The sequence below is a fragment of the Neofelis nebulosa genome, chromosome X, assembly GCF_028018385.1.
Source record: "Neofelis nebulosa isolate mNeoNeb1 chromosome X, mNeoNeb1.pri, whole genome shotgun sequence".
In the NCBI taxonomy this organism is placed as follows: Eukaryota; Metazoa; Chordata; class Mammalia; order Carnivora; family Felidae; genus Neofelis; species Neofelis nebulosa.
Genome location: NC_080800.1, coordinates 46,536,439 through 46,552,298, shown reverse-complemented (window position 1 = coordinate 46,552,298; position 15,860 = coordinate 46,536,439). Strand labels below are relative to the sequence as shown.

Sequence of the window (15,860 nt, the reverse complement as noted above, 5' to 3'; positions counted from 1 at the left end):
TGATGTCTTTGATTTCCTTTTGATGTCTGATTACTGATGCTAGAACTTCCAACACTATGTTACACAACAGCGGTGAGATTGGACATCCCTGTCGTGTTCCTGATCTCAGGGGGAAAGCTCTCAGTTTTTCCCCATTGAGGATGATGTTAGCTGTGGGCTTTTCATAAATGGCTTTTATGATGTTTAAGTATGTTCCTTCTATCCCGACTTTCTCGAGGGTTTTTATGAAGAAAGGATGCTGAATTTTGCAATTGCTTTTTCTGCATTGATCAATAGGATCACATGGTTCTTTTCTTTTCTTTTATTAATGTGATGTATCACATTGATTGATTTGAGAATGTGGAACCAGCTTGCAGCCCAGGAATGAATCCCACTTGATCATGGTGAATAATTCTTTTTATATGTTGTTGAATTCGACTTGCTAGTACCTTATTGAGAATTTTTGCATCCATATTCACCAGGGATATTGGCCTGTAGTTCTCTTTTTTTTGCTGGGTCTCTGTCTGCTTTAGGAATCAAAGTAATGCTGGCTTCATAGAATGAGTCTGGAAGTTTTTCTTCCCTTTCTATTTTTTGGAACAGCTTAAGAAGGATAGGTATTATCTCTGCTTTAAATGTCTGGAAGAATTCCCCTGGGAAGCCATGTGGTCCTGGACTCTTATTTGTTGGGAGATTTTTGATAACTGATTCAATTTCTTCCCTGGTTATGGGTCTGTTCAAATTTTCTATGTGTTCCTGTTTGAGTTTTGGAAGTGTGTGAGTGCTTAGGAATTTGTCCATTTCTTCCAGGTTGTCCAGTTTGCTGGCATATAACTTTTCATTGTATTCCCTGATAACTGCTTGTATTTCTGAGGGATTGATGGTAATAATTCCACTTTCATTCATGATTTTATCTATTTGGGTCATCTCCTTTTTCTTTTTGAGTAGCCTGGCTAGAGGTTTATCAATTTTGTTTATTTTTTCAAAAAACCAACTCTTGGTTTCATTGATCTGCTCTACAGTTTTTTTTAGATTCTCTATTGTTTATTTCTGCTCTGATCTTTATTATTTCTCTTCTTCTGCTGGGTTTGGGGTGTCTTTGCTGTTCTGCTTCTATTTCCTTTAGGTGTGCTGTTAGATTTTGTATTTGGGATTTTTCTTGTTTCTTGAGATAGGCCTGGATTGCAATGTATTTTCTTCTCAGGACTGCCTTTGCTGCATCCCAAAGGGCATGGATTGTTGTCTTTTCATTTTCATTTGTTTCCATATATTTTTAATTTCTTCTCTAATTGCCTGGTTGACCCACTCCTTCTTTAGTAGGGTGCTCTTTAATCTCCATGCTTTTGGAGGTTTTCCAGACTTTTTCCTGTGGTTGATTTCAAGTTTTATAGCATTGTGGTCTGAAAGTGTGCATGGTATGATCTCAATTCTTGTATACTTATGAAGGGCCTTTTTGTGACCCAGTATGTGATCTATCTTGGAGAATGTCCCATGTGCGCTGGAGAAGAAAGTATGTTCTCTTGCTTTGGGATGCAGAGTTCTAAACATATCTGCCAAGTCCATCTGATCCAATGTATCATTCAGGGCCCTTGTTTCTTTGTTGATCCTGCATCTAGATGATCTATCCATTGTTGTTAGTGGGGTATTAAAGTCCCCTGAGATTACTACATTCTTATCAATAAGGTTGCTTACATTTGTGATGAATTGTTTTATATATTTGAGGGCTCCCGTATTCGGCGCATAGACATTTTTAATTGTTAGCTCTTCCTGATGGATAGACCCTGTAATTATTATATAATGCCCTTCTTTATCTCTTGTTACAGCCTTTAATTTAAAGTCTAGTTTGTCTGATATAAGTACAGCTACTCCAGCTTTCTTTTGACTTCCAGTAGCATGATAGATAGTTCTCCATCCCCTCACTTTCAATCTGAAGGTGTCCTCGGGTCTAAAATGTGCCTCTTGTAGACAGCAAATAGATGGGTCTTTTTTTTTTTTTATCCATTCTGATACCCTATGTCTTTTGGTTGGAGCATTTAATCCATTTACATTCAGTGTTATTATTGACAGATATGGGTTTAGAGTCATTGTGATATCTGTAGGTTTCATGCTTGTAGTGATGTCTCTGGTACTTGGTGGTCCTTGCAACATTTCACTTACAGATTCCCCCTTAGGATCTCTTGTAGGGCTGGTTTAGTGGTGATGAATTCCTTCAGTTTTTGTTTGTTTGGGAAAACCTTTATCTCTCCTTCTATTCTGAACGACAGACTTGCCGGATAAAGGATTCTTGGCTGCATATTTTTTTCTGTTCAGCACATTGAAGATTTCCTGCCATTCCTTTCTGTCCTGCCAAGTTTCAGTAGATAGATCTGCTACTACCTTTATGTGTCTACCTTTGTATGTTAGGGCCCATTTATCCCTAGCTGCTTTCAGAATTCTCTCCTTATCCTTGTAGTTTGCCAGGTTCACTATGATATGTCGTGCAGAAGATAGATTCAGGTGACGTCTGAAGGGAGTTCTCTGTGCCTCTTGGAATTCAATGCCTGTTTCCTTCCCCAGATCAGGGAAGTTCTCAGCTATGATTTGTTCATGTACTCCTTCAGCCCCTTTCTCTCTCTCTTCCTTTTCTGGAATTCCTATGATACAGATATTGTTCCATTTGATTGCATCACTTAGTTCTCTAACTCTCTCCTCATACTCCTGGATTTTTTTATCTCTCTTTTTCTCAGCTTCCTCTTTTTCCATAATTTTGTCTTCTAATTCACCTATTCTCTCCTCTTCCATAGCATTTCAATCCATGCTATGGCCACCTCCATTTTATTTTGCACCTCATTTATAGCATTTTTCAGCTCCTCATGACTATTTCTTAGCCCCTTGATCTCTGTAGCAATAGATTCTCTGCTGTCCTCTATGCTTTTTTCAAGCCCAGAGATTAATTTTATGATGATTATTCTAAATTCTTGTTCCATTATATTGCTTAAATCGGGTTTGATCACTTTGTTAGCTGTCGGTACTTCCTGGAGTTTCTTTTGAGGAGAATTCTTCCATTTCATCATTTTGCGTAGTCCCTGTGGTAGCTCCAAACTGCAGGGCACTTCCCCTGTGCTGTCGGAAGGAACTTGTGTTGGTGGTCGGGGCTGCAGTCGGACCCGATGTCTGCCCCCAGCCCACCGCTGGGGCCACAGTCAGACTGGTGTGTACCTTATGTTCCCCTCTCCCAGGGGCAGGACTCACTGTGGAGTGATGTGGCCCCTGTCTGGGCTGCTTGCACACTGCCAAGCCTGTGGTGCTGCTTCAATGGGACCTGGTGTATTAGCCAGGGTGGATCCAAGGTGCACAGGCGCGGGAGGTGTAGGCTTAGCTCACTTTGCCGTCGGTGGTCCCCTGCGGGAGGGGCCCTGCAGCACCAGGAGGGAGGCAGGCCCAGTGGAGGGATGGATCCACGGAAGCACAGCGTTGGGCATTTGCGTGGTGATAGCAAGTTCCGTGCCGGGAACTGGTTCCCTTTGGAATATCGCCTGGGGGATGGGAGAGGGAGATGGTGCTTCCCAGGGGGCTTTTTTCCCCTGCCAAGCTGAGCTCTGTCTCCCGGGGCTCAACAACTCTCCCTCCCAGTGTCCTCTTGGCCTACCTGCTCTCTGAGAGCAGAGCTGTTGACTTTTAACCTTCCAGATGTTAAGTCCCATTGGCTGTCAGAACTCACTCCATCCGGCTGCTCTGCTTTTGCAAGCCACACTTCAGGGGCTCTGCTTTGAAGGGCGGGCTGCCCCTCCACTGCCTCAGCTCCCTCCCGCCAGTCCGCATAGCACGTACCGTCTCTCTGCCCTTCCTACCCTCTTCCGTGGGCCTCTTGTCTACGCTTGGCTCCAGAGAGTCCATTCTGCTAGTCTTCTGGCGGTTTTCTGGGTTATTTAGGCAGATGTGGGTGGAATCTAAGCGGGTCAGCAGGATGAGGTGAGCCCTGTGTCCACCTATGCCGCCATCTTCTCCAGACTTCTTCCCAAATCTCTTCTTAAATCATTCTTGCCACAAGCTTCTGTCATCTGGTCCCTCAACTTCTAGGGGAAGTTTAGGTACATTCATATTGTCGCCCACTCAATCTTCAGAACCCTTTTCATGTTGCAAAACTGAAACTCTTTATCAATTAACTCTTTGTTCATCTTTCTCCCAGCCCCTGAAACAACCACTCTACTCTGTCTCTATGAAATTTAGAGAATTATAGCATTTTTACTACCCAATCTGAACCTTATTTGTAAAAATTTCATAGTTTTATTTTCTTTTTCCTATATTTAATTAGTTGCGTACTTGTGTGTGTGTGTGTGTTTTTTTAACTAAATGGTGTTTTTTAGTTAAAGAAAATTATTCAGTCACAGTTCAGGTGCACTACAGAGAAAATAATAACTCTAAAGTAAAAATTCAAACACTCATTGACTGTGTTTGGGAATTTATTTGCTTGATTGAGTCAATATTCAGTGATACCTAGCAGGAGTTTAGCAGTGTCCTGGAGGAATGGTTTCCAAAGTTCAGGGTCCTTGCCCTGGAGGTTCTTATAGTTTCATGGGGGAGCCAGACCAATCTGTTCAATCTAGGAAGATTTATTAAGTGCCTACAATGTGCCAAAAAATGTTCCAGATGTTTGGGTTACAGCAGTACACAAAATAGACAAATATCCCCGTGTCCCCCAAATCTTATTCCCTCAGAAGCACTAAAGGGTGAACATATTAATAATTTATGGGTCATCTGATCCAGACACATGTCCAGTCTCTGTCAGTAGTATTTGGGGCTGGAATATACCATAATTCCTTGTTATGTACTATGATATTTTTATTCCACCCTCCCCCAAAAGTAAAGTAAAGTAAAGTAAAGTAAAGTAAAGTAAAGTAAGGTAAAGTAAGGTAAAGTAAAGAAGTAAAGTAAAGTAAAAGTAGAGGCATTAGGATTGAAGGGAGGTAATAGGATGTGGTCCCAAAAATGGCACCCCTAGTGTGCCATAGCAACACAGCCTTGTAATTGTGAGGTAGATCCATGATGTCACTGTGTCCTAGAGGATTCATAAGGGTGGAAGACCAGGGTGACTATCACCCTTCATCCCCAGCTCAGCTAACTACCATCCTCACTACCAAGCTATCTTGAAGTTCTCTTCATTCATTTAAATTCTATTTTGAGTGGTAAGTAAAGTTTTACTATTTCCTTCTATGACACACTACGAATTTCATTTTGGATTTTCTCAGTATTTCATTTTAAGATATTTCCCAAGTGATTCTCTTGCTTTTGTGGGCATATAATATTGATACACAAAAATCATGTCTTTTCAATCAACCAGTGACTCTGTTTATTTCACATCGATTTTATTTTATTTTATATTTTATTTTTATTTTTTTTTCAACGTTTTTTATTTATTTTTGGGACAGAGAGAGACAGAGCATGAACGGGGGAGGGGCAGAGAGAGAGGGAGACACAGAATCGGAAACAGGCTCCAGGCTCCGAGCCATCGGCCCGGAGCCTGATGCGGGCCTCGAACTCACGGACCGCGAGATCGTGACCTGGCTGAAGTCGGACGCCTAACCGACTGCGCCACCCAGGCGCCCCTACATCGATTTTAATATGAGATTTGTACTATCTCAGATTTTCCCCATATTGTTCTCCTTTTCTACATGTCCACTGTTCAATATTTGCTTTTTTTTAATTTTTTTTTAACGTTTATTTATTTTTGAGACAGGGAGAGACAGAGCATGAACGGGGGAGGGTCAGAGAGAGAGGGAGACACAGAATCCGAAACAGGCTCCAGGCTCTGAGCTGTCAGCACAGAGCCCGACGCGGGGCTCAAACCCACGGACTGCGAGATCATGACCTGAGCCGAAGTCGGACGCTTAACTGACTGAGCCACCCAGGCGCCCCAATATTTGCTTTTAACGTTATTGAATTTTTAAAGAAAATAAGTCAATTTAACAATAAAACAATTTAGGGGTGCCTGGGTGGCTCAGTTGGTTAGGCATCTGACTATGGCTCAGGTCATGATCTCGTGGTTTGTGAGTTCGAGCCTCACCTCGGGCTCTGTGCTGACAGCTCGGAGCCTGGAGTCTGACTAAGATTCTGTCTCCCTCTCTCTCTGCCCCTCCCCCACTCGCACACTGTGTCTCTCTTTCTCTCTTGATAATAAATAAACATTTAAAACTTAAAAAAAATACAACAATTTAACAAAACATGCTGGACCAAAAAAAAAATGTATATAAAGTACATTTTAATGCTGTAAAGTATATATACATATATCCATACCGACACATAGAAACAAAATGGTTGGATAGAGAGATGTAAAAATGTTAGTGTTTGCCTATGATCTATTTTCTTTTCTGTGTGTTTGGAGTTATATGACTCTCTGAATATTGTACCTTTATTATTTTATAGGATACAATGTATACTATTTGGTAGAAAATTAAAGATTCATGTGCTGTGTCTTAGGTTGCATATATCAATTATGTGAAAATTCTATTTCTAATTACCTTCATATGAGCCAAAATTAGACTATTTTTTATTCAGTGTTTTTGAGCTTCCATCATATTCTATCCAGTGAAGCTCTGTGAATTCTCAAGCAGCTTTAACCTCTGTTTGTTGAATAAAAAACTAGCTAAGTATTCATATCTGCCTGTGAACCCAATCCTATCATTTGAAGTTTATCTATAATACAGTTTTCCTAAAAAAGTGAATATTGGAAATCTGTGAGAGAAAGCTCACAGGTTGATCTGGTAAATCAGTGCATTGCCTCTTATTGACTCTATTAACCTTAGTCTATGTTCCTTTGCTAAGTCTGTTCCTCGTCAGTTAAATAAGCCTAATAAATCTTATTATAGTTTTATGTGTTCAACACTTGGTGATTGTCAATAATAATCATTCTCAGTACTCCTAATTGATCTTTAACAGAACGAACACATCAGGTTGCAGTGAAAACATTTCTCTTTCTCATGGCAACATATCTGTTGTTGATATTTACAGTTGAACATGGTATGACTAGGAATTTTAAGCACTTCAAATGTAAATGTGAGGTTTGATGTGATGTCATAGAGGAAACTACCAAACAATCCAGCTCCTGCTTTCTGCCTCAGTGTCCCTCTCCATGCTGGGTGTGGGTGGCTGACTAATAAGGACAGCCTGTACTCTGGGGAAGTGAGAGGCACCCACTTAGTCCAAAACAACTGTCAGGACTGTACTCTGGGTAGAACTAGGTGGATGGTGGTGACCACATCCAAGCAATTTCCTCCCTCTGTGTTTAGCAATTTGCACTGTTCTCTGACTACCTCCTGTCCAGTATCACTCAACCAGGAAAGCAGTGTTAATAAAGCCTACCATTTGCTGAACACCTACTTAGCATCGGGCACTTAATTCATTTCAGCCACAAATATTGATTAAGAATAATCTATGTGCCAGGCAGTGTTGTTGGAGCAGGGGATGCACCAGTGAACTAAGCAATCTAAAATGCCTGCCCTTGTTGAGTTTATATTCTAGTGGGAGAGACAATGATAAACAATATAAATAAATCAACAAATGATGAAATGCAGTCAAAGGTAATGTGCTGTTAGAAAAGTAGTGAAAGAAAGGAGGAGTGGGAGTGCTGATTGGTGGGTATGCAGTTTTAAATGGTGTGTTCATGGCCAGTCTTGTTGAGAAGGTGACATTAAGCAGATACTTGAAGACGGTGAGGGATCAGAGAACAAGGGTATGTAGAGGAACAATGCTGCAGGCATTGAGAAGAACCCTACACACTCCTGAAGAGGGAGTGTGTATTCTATGAATTCCAAGAACACTGAGCTGGGCACTGCTGTTACAACTCCGAAATCACACTCTAGTGGGCTTGGGAGAGATACATGATTGTATGAGCAGTTACAGCAAATTTGTAAGTACTTACCTAAGTTAGAGAGAATAAAGGGGACTTTGTCAGCATCTGCCTTTTAGAGAAGTCAGATGTGCTTGCCTGAAGAAGTGCCCTGAACCTCAGAACTGAAGGGATAGAAGTTAATCAGGATGAGGGAAGGAGTTATCCAGACAGAGGCATTAGCGTGACTGCCATTAGGAAGTACATCTCATAACTCTGCCTGTAGGGAAGGTAATTGTCTTAGGCCACCAGCTATTGCATTCTGAAATCCATCTCCACATTTTTATTAGACCACATTTCCCACAGGCTGCTCTCAGTCCATGACTGAGTGTGGCAGTGATAATAAGATAAGACTATTCCTGGGAGGCTGATTTTGTTTCTGTTCCATATGCACTTTATTCCCTTTCTGCCTTTTTCTGCCTTTTTGGTAATATTTTCTGGTTCCATTTTATCTTTTGTTGGCTTATTAGCAATAACTTTGGTTGTTATTTGAGGGTTTGATCTTGAGCTTAAAATGTACTTTTATTTTATCACAGTATACTTTTAAATAAAGCTATGTTTATTTAACTTAATGAGAACATTACGTTAATATTTCATTTCCCTCCTCCCAACCTTTGTGGGTTTTTCTCCATACATTTTACTTTTACATGTGTTTAAAACAATTTTAATGTTTATTTATTTTTGAGAGAGATAGAGACAGAACACGAGCAGGGGAGGGGCAGAGAGAGAGAGAGGGAGACACAGAATCCGAAGCAGGCTCCAGGCTCTGAGCTGTCAGCACAGAACCCGACACGGGTCTCAAACCCATGAACCATGAGATCATGACCTGAGCCAAAGTCAGATGCTTAACCGACTCAGCCACCCAGGTGCCCCTACTTTTACATATGTTTAAATCCCTACATTACATTGTTATTTTTTTCATGAAGAGTCAAATATCTTTCAAAGAGTTTAAATAGTAAGAAAAACATCTTATACCTCTACCCATGCAGTTACTATTTCAGGTACTTTCCATTGCTTTGCAGAAATCTATGTTCCCATTTGGTGCTGTTTTCCTTCTGCCTGAATGACTTGCTTGAACATTTCTTATAAGGGGAGGTCTGCTGTTGATTAATCCTCTTAGATTCTGTGTATGTGAAAAAGATGTTATTTAGGACATTATTTTGTCATTATTTTTGAAAAAATATTTTCACTGCTTATAGAATTCTAGGCTCAGAGGTTTTCTTTTTGCTTTAGCAAATGTTGCTTACGTTGTCATTACTTGGGTTGTTTCTCAGGAAAAATCCCTCTGGGTAATTAACATTTTTTACCTTTCTGGTTGCTTTAAGATTTTCTCTTTATCACTGGTTTTGAGCAATTTGATTATCATGTGCCTTAGTATAGTTTCCTTCATGTTACTTGTGCTTTATTGAGTTTCTTCCATTTGTGGGATTATAGTTTTCATCAATATGGAAAAACTGGGGGCATTATTTCTTCAAATGTTTTATCTGTCCCCACCTCTTGATCCACTCCTCCAGGGACCCCAATTGCACATATATGAGAGCTGCTGGAAGTTCTCCCACAGCTCACTGATGCTCTGTGAATTTATAAAAACATTTCTTTTTCCTCTTCATTTAATTTTGGATAACTTATATTGCTATCTTTAAAGTTCAGTACTTTTTCTGCAATTCATCTATAGTCCATTTGTGGGTTTTTTTTTTTTTTGGTATTTTACATATCTTGACTTTTTTCAATTTAATTTTTAAAATTTTCATTCCAGTAAAGTGAGAATACAGTATTATATTAGTTTCAGGTGTACAATATAGTGATTCAACTATTCTATATATTATTCAGTGCTCTTAACTTTTTAAACATATGGAATATTGTTATAATAACTGTTTTACTGTTCTTATCTGCTATTTTTAACTTCTGTGTCAGTCTGGGCTATTCTCAATTGACTCATTTATCATCCCATTATGAGTTGAATTTTCCTGCTTATTTGCATGCCTGCTAAGTTTTGATTGAATGTATGATAATGGATGCTACCTTATCGAATGATGGATATTACTGTGATGCTAAAATTATTCTTGTGCTTTTTCTACTATGCAATTAAATTACTTGGAAACACTTTGATTCTTTGGGTCTTCCATTTAGGATTTAGTATAACTGGAGCTGTAGATGGAGCAGTAGATGGCTAATTATTCTCCATGACCAAGAAATGATCCTTCTGAGTACTCTACCTAACATCCCATAAATCCTGAGGTTTTCCAGCCTGGCTGTTGGGAACAGGTACTTTTCTAATTTCTGTGCAAGTACTAAATATTGTCTTCTCTAATCCTAGCACATGATTCTTTCTCTGTCCTCAGAAATTACCTCACACCCAAGTGTTGACGGGAACCCTCTTATGATCCTATAGATTTTACATTTAAATCTTGGCATATATTCCTAACCTACCCTCCAGTCACACCAGCAGTGTATGAAAATAATGTTTATGCCTCAACTTCTTCAATAGTTTTTGTGTATTCACTTATTTATTTGTTCATTCATTCATCTATTTACTTATGTTTTAATACTGTTCGGTGGAACTAGAGCAGCACCAGGTCTGGGGATACTTACTCCCCACTACTGACAAAAGACTCCTCTGAGTACTAATCCAGTTACCCACGTATCCCTAGGTTTTCCAGTCTTACTGATTTAACAGGCACAATTACCACCTACTCCAAGCACTAGGCACTGTTCCTTCTAATCCTTTCAGATGGTACTTTCCCTGGCATCACATACATGTGCTTAATACATGAGGGAGACCCTTTGACCCCTAAGGTTTTCTCTCATTGCAGCTTTCTCCTCTCTGGTATCTTTTGAACACTAGTTGCCTTGATCTCTCAGAAACTCAGTTCTCTCTTCTCAACTCAGAAAGTCCACTGGCTCCATCTGGGTCCCCCACCCACCCACGTGCGGTAGCCTGAAAACCTTCTCTGAGCAGTCATTGTTCACATCTCTTTTGTTTCTTCTCTCTCAAGGATCACTGTCCTTCACATTACCTGATATACAAGGATTTGCCGGCAAATGTTTTATATATTTGGTCTGTTTTTCCATTGTTACAAGTGGGAGTTCAAAGTTAAATATACCATTTTGGCTAGCAATACAAGTAGATAGCCAATTGTGACACAAGGACTCCCCCCCACCCCAGTGACTTTGCAAACTCTACTTAGAACTGATGTGTTGGGACACCTGGGTTGGTTAAGCGTCTGACTTTGGCTCCAGTCATGATCTTACAGTTTGTGAGTTCCAGCCCCGTGTTGGGCTCTGTGCTGACAGCTCAGAGCCTGGAGCCTGCTTCAGATTCTCTCTCTGCCACTCCCCCACTTGTGAGCTCTCTCTCGCGCTCTCTCTCTCCCTTTTTCTCTCTTTCTCTCAAAAATAAATAAATAAACATTAAAAAAAAAGAACTGCTATGTAGTCAAAGATGCTTTTACCCAACCTTTATTCCTTCTCTGTTCTTCACTAGAGTTCAGACCAGAATAAGGTTCTAAAGGCTCTCTCCTAGCTTCCCCTGAATTCATGCTTTCTCTCACAGATGTTTCCCCTAATAAATTTTTTGCACATTGAATTCTGTTTTAACATCAGCTCCTCCCAGGTTCTGAACTAATGCAAAAGTAAGATACTCTGATCCACAAGAGGAATATGTTCTTTGCGATGATAATATTTTCTCTACAGAGGCTATGTCTTATTTACTGAGTGTGGCCTGAAACCTTAAGTTTTAAATGCATATTACCCTGTCCATGGAACTAGTCTATTTTATTCAATCAAACCTTTATGGATGTATATTTAAGTTCTTTCCAGTTCTACACCTTTTCAAATATAGCTAGGGTAAATATCTTTGTTCAGAAAGCTTTGTACATCAATCTGATCATTTGATTAGAAGACATTTTTAAAAAGAAAATGTATGGACCTTATGGAGTTTACATGTAAATCTTGATGCATATCCCTAGCCTGCCTCTCAGTCTCACTAAGAGTGTATGAAGGTAAGTGTTATCTCTCATTCTTTCCAACGTTATATATTTACTTACTTCTGCTTAGTAGTATTTATCAAAGGATGAGATTAAAAAGGAAGTAAAGCAGGTCTCAGAGTTTATACAATAATCTTGTTCTATGGATAATTATGTCTCCCTTGTAACTGAAGGTTTCCTGCACTTCAGACTTCAGGGAGTGAGTATGTCTTGAATCAAACGTGACTTTGTCGTGGTTCCCACAACCACTCAGTAAAACACTTGGATTTATTGTGCCTGTCCCCCTAGGAAACACCTCACAGCACAGATGTGTCTCCACTGACTCTGGCTTTGAGGAAAAGCATATCTGAAGCAGAATTCCAGCCCCATCACTTACTAACTGTGTCTGTGACCTTAAGCAAGCTGCTGTACCTCTGGGTGCCTCAGTTTCTGGTACATAATTGAGGGTCAGGAGGTGTGAGAGGCATAGGCAAGTTTTGAGCCCTGGTCAAAGACTTAAACATAGCACCTGAGGTTCCATTCACCTGTGAAGATGAGGCTCTGAGACCCAATCCTTCTCCTCCTGCTCTCCCCAGAAGGAAACATATGAGGCTGCAAACAGCCTAGTTATGGTCTAAAAGATGCCATTAATGCCAGGCTTGGGAAAGTCACACATGAGTGAGGAGGGGGAAAATGCCAGGACTCCTGACAATCTCCTTTAGTTTCACAACACTCAGTGATTGCAGGAGTAAGATCATTCCAATTCATAAGGGCCGGTGCAAAAACATCTAGGGATTTTACAAACCAGTTGTTAGATTGTCAGCAGCTTGAATCAGTAAAGGCAGGAGTGTTTACATGACAGAAGTTAGCCAACATATGTTACAGTCTGGTGCATTCTCCCCTCCCGCTACCAGAACCAGTTTACCAGTGCACTACCAATGTGCAAAAGTCGATGGGGTTGGTGCCACTTGTATGCTTTTCTCTTAGTTTACCTATCTAACACACTCACTTTATTTCATCCTTGGGTGAGTTGTTTAAGTAGAGGTAAAATAATATATTGTAAAAGTAAGGATCTAACACCCATAGTTTATTCTGTAGCCTATTGTACCATCATTCAGGTCCCCACCTTTAAATGAACATTGTAGAAACTGACACACCTTGGGTGGGTTTAAGGAATCTGTTGGGGAATCCAAAGGTCATGGATGAAGTTTGTCAAAGTCACTGGGAGGGTTCCCAGCAGTCAACAGAGGACTTAACTTTGTCTCCCTGGTGACAAACAGCCACCAGAAATGAGCCACTAGAGAGAACTAAAATAACTTAGTTAAGATTCACTCTTGACATAGCAGAAAACATAATTAAATTAGTTTAACTTGTGATATGATAAGAAATTATGTCAGAGAAACAAAAGTCCACTGCAGAGTAGTTATATACATGATTAACTTCATAAGTCAATGATGCCATAAAGTAACAAACTCCATATTTCTGAGCTTCTATTCTCACTGGATGGGCTTCTCCTAAGTCCAGATCCCCTTGTGGTACAGAAATTGTTGTCACAGGTCCAGGCACCATATCCAGACACATCAGCATTCGATGGAAAACAAAGGTCTGACCCTTACCGTGTGTATGGTATTCTGAGTCAGGAAGCCTTTCCCCCCAAAGCAGAGCTCTCAGACTGCAGTTCCAATCATCTCATTTTGAACTTGAATAAAATGTTGATATATTTGTAGTTTTACAAGGAATGTCTATCATATTTCATCTATTAAAAATTAAATTTATTAGCTACACTCTTCTATTTAACATTTAATCTTTGTTGGATGAACAGGATTTGATGTATGGTTTTACATTTGATTATTTCTCCCTCCTAACATCTGATATTTAACTATGACACTAGATATATAAAACATCATCCCAGATTATGTTAGGATCTAGGATTGAAGAGAGGGAAAGACAGCATGATCTCTGACCTCAAGGAGCCAACTAGTCTGTTGGGAGACATTCAATAAAACAAGCACTGACAAGAAACTGTGATAAGTGTTTTCTATTAGAGAGAAGATAATTGTATGGACTTGTCTGCACTTAGCAGGAAATGACCTAATTCCAGAGGGTCAGAGAAAGCCTCCTGAGAGTGAAGGTAACTAGCAATCAGCCAGATTAAGATGGAGGAAATCATTCCTGACAAAGGATGTATGAGGTTGTGCACAAGAGCAAGTATGAGGTTGTGGAAATTAGAGCACAGGCCACGTGATGAATAGAAAGAGGATGAAATTTGGCTGAAACATAGCATGTGGGATGCTGACTCAAGATACTGCATGAAACATAGTGAGCTTTACTGAATATTTATTGAGTTAATTACTTTTCTATAATATCACTGATTGGAAGAACATTCTCTAAATTCTTAGGTCAGTACTGATGGATTATTTGCATAGGCATCTGTCTTTAACAGTTCCTCAGACTTTTAAGGATGCCATATTATATTTGACATTTGTTTCCTTAGTCTTCTAGAACCAACAGTTTCTCTTAGGAGCCCTGGTTCCATTTATTAGAAAATGGTATAAAGTAAAAAGACTAAGACCTGGATGCTGGGTTTGCTCATTATGACTAATAATACAAAACTCTCCAAAACAGGATAATAATTGCCAAACTAGTGGATTTTTGTGTCCCATGTTTACAGGAGAAAAGTAGAGTCTGGATAAAGAATGTCACTGTAATATGTCTTTCACTCTATGTTTAATCATTAATATGCTTCATTATTATTGGTTTCATTCCCATTAGAAAATAAGGATATTTCTCTACATTAAAAAATAAAAACTAATTTTTTATGACCCTCCCTGTTCTTTCTTCTCCTTCCACCACTTTTTTTCAGCTTGACAACTTTTGGCTGCAGTCTTTTTTTCTTATTAATTTCAAGCAAACTGAGAACCTTGAGTTTCAATTTCCTGTCCAGCCCTGAGATTCAAAGGTAGCTTTGAGCTGAGACTATTTGTCCATGGATCCTCCACGTAAAGTTACCCCACCTTTTAATTCTGATTCATTGCTGATTCCACCAAAAGAAATGTCCCAGAAACTTACATCAACTTCCCAGTCATCTTTCTCCAAAGTGCAAAACCTGGATCGTATTAGCTTTAGCCCCAGTTTTAATAGCAACTACCTCACCCCTCTACCAGAGGAAACGATCCAACAGCAATACAGAGATGAGATGAGCCAACATGAGAGGCGGTGGGAGAAGTCAGCGTTCCCTCAGAGGAAAAAGACATTCATGGAGAACATGAGACAGAAAAGTTACTATCACATGGCACCTTATCGGGTTGAAAGGGAAGGAAAGATCTATTTCTCACATGATAGAGATCAGAATAAGTGTAAATGCCATTATTGCCTCATTCAAAGGGAAGCTATTTCGGGGAACTCTAAAGGGCAAAACGCATCCTCTTGGAAAATGCTAGTAGAAGGCTTTAGCCACTTGAACATCAACTCTGATACCACAGAGTCCCGCTGTCCATCAGAAAAGCTTCCACAGGAGTAGAAAAGAAAGAAGAGCCATCAATAGAGGGAGAAGAAAATCAAACAATTCCTCAGAGGCTCTGAAAACAATAATTGAAATAAACCGACACTCATCCTCATGTGATGAGATCAGAATTAATTCAGATGTGTGAATATTGATTTTTATCCAAGTCCTTGGGTGGAACTTTTTGGGAAGCAAACAATTAGGGATGGTCACTAGGAGAAGCAAGATCCAATGTCTGGCAAAAAATCATATTACAAAGAAACAATGCTTCAGTGATTTTAGGGTGATTCTGGGGCATGCTAGGAGCAAACTACTCTGAGGCTGGGAAGATGGTTAAACAATGGCTTTTAATCTGCCATTATTTCGTTTTCATGATGCAACTTGCTTTTTCCCTCCTGGGATCTTTTTTTCTCTTATATATTGTCATTAAGGTATAAAGGACCCATGTAGTGTGAATGTCTGGCTGGTTGCAAAGTGCTTTTGTTCTGTTTTATGGGTTGGCCACAAGAAAAAGCACTGTGTCTGATGAAATGCATGTCTGTTTTGGAAT

General features: G+C 39.8%; 1 long non-coding RNA gene and 1 other non-coding gene across 2 annotated transcripts; both read left to right on the top strand.

Annotated features, from left to right (window-relative positions):
* The first annotated feature begins 4,978 nt into the window (after positions 1-4,978).
* LOC131502739 (uncharacterized) lies at positions 4,979-15,445 on the top strand. The gene is made up of 3 exons (XR_009257152.1): positions 4,979-5,144; positions 9,974-10,108; positions 14,672-15,445. It is a non-coding gene; the product is annotated as an uncharacterized LOC131502739 (long non-coding RNA).
* Positions 5,946-6,030, top strand: TRNAH-AUG (transfer RNA histidin (anticodon AUG)). Its single transcript has one exon. It is a non-coding gene; the product is annotated as a tRNA-His (tRNA).
* Positions 15,446-15,860: the final 415 nt, after the last annotated feature.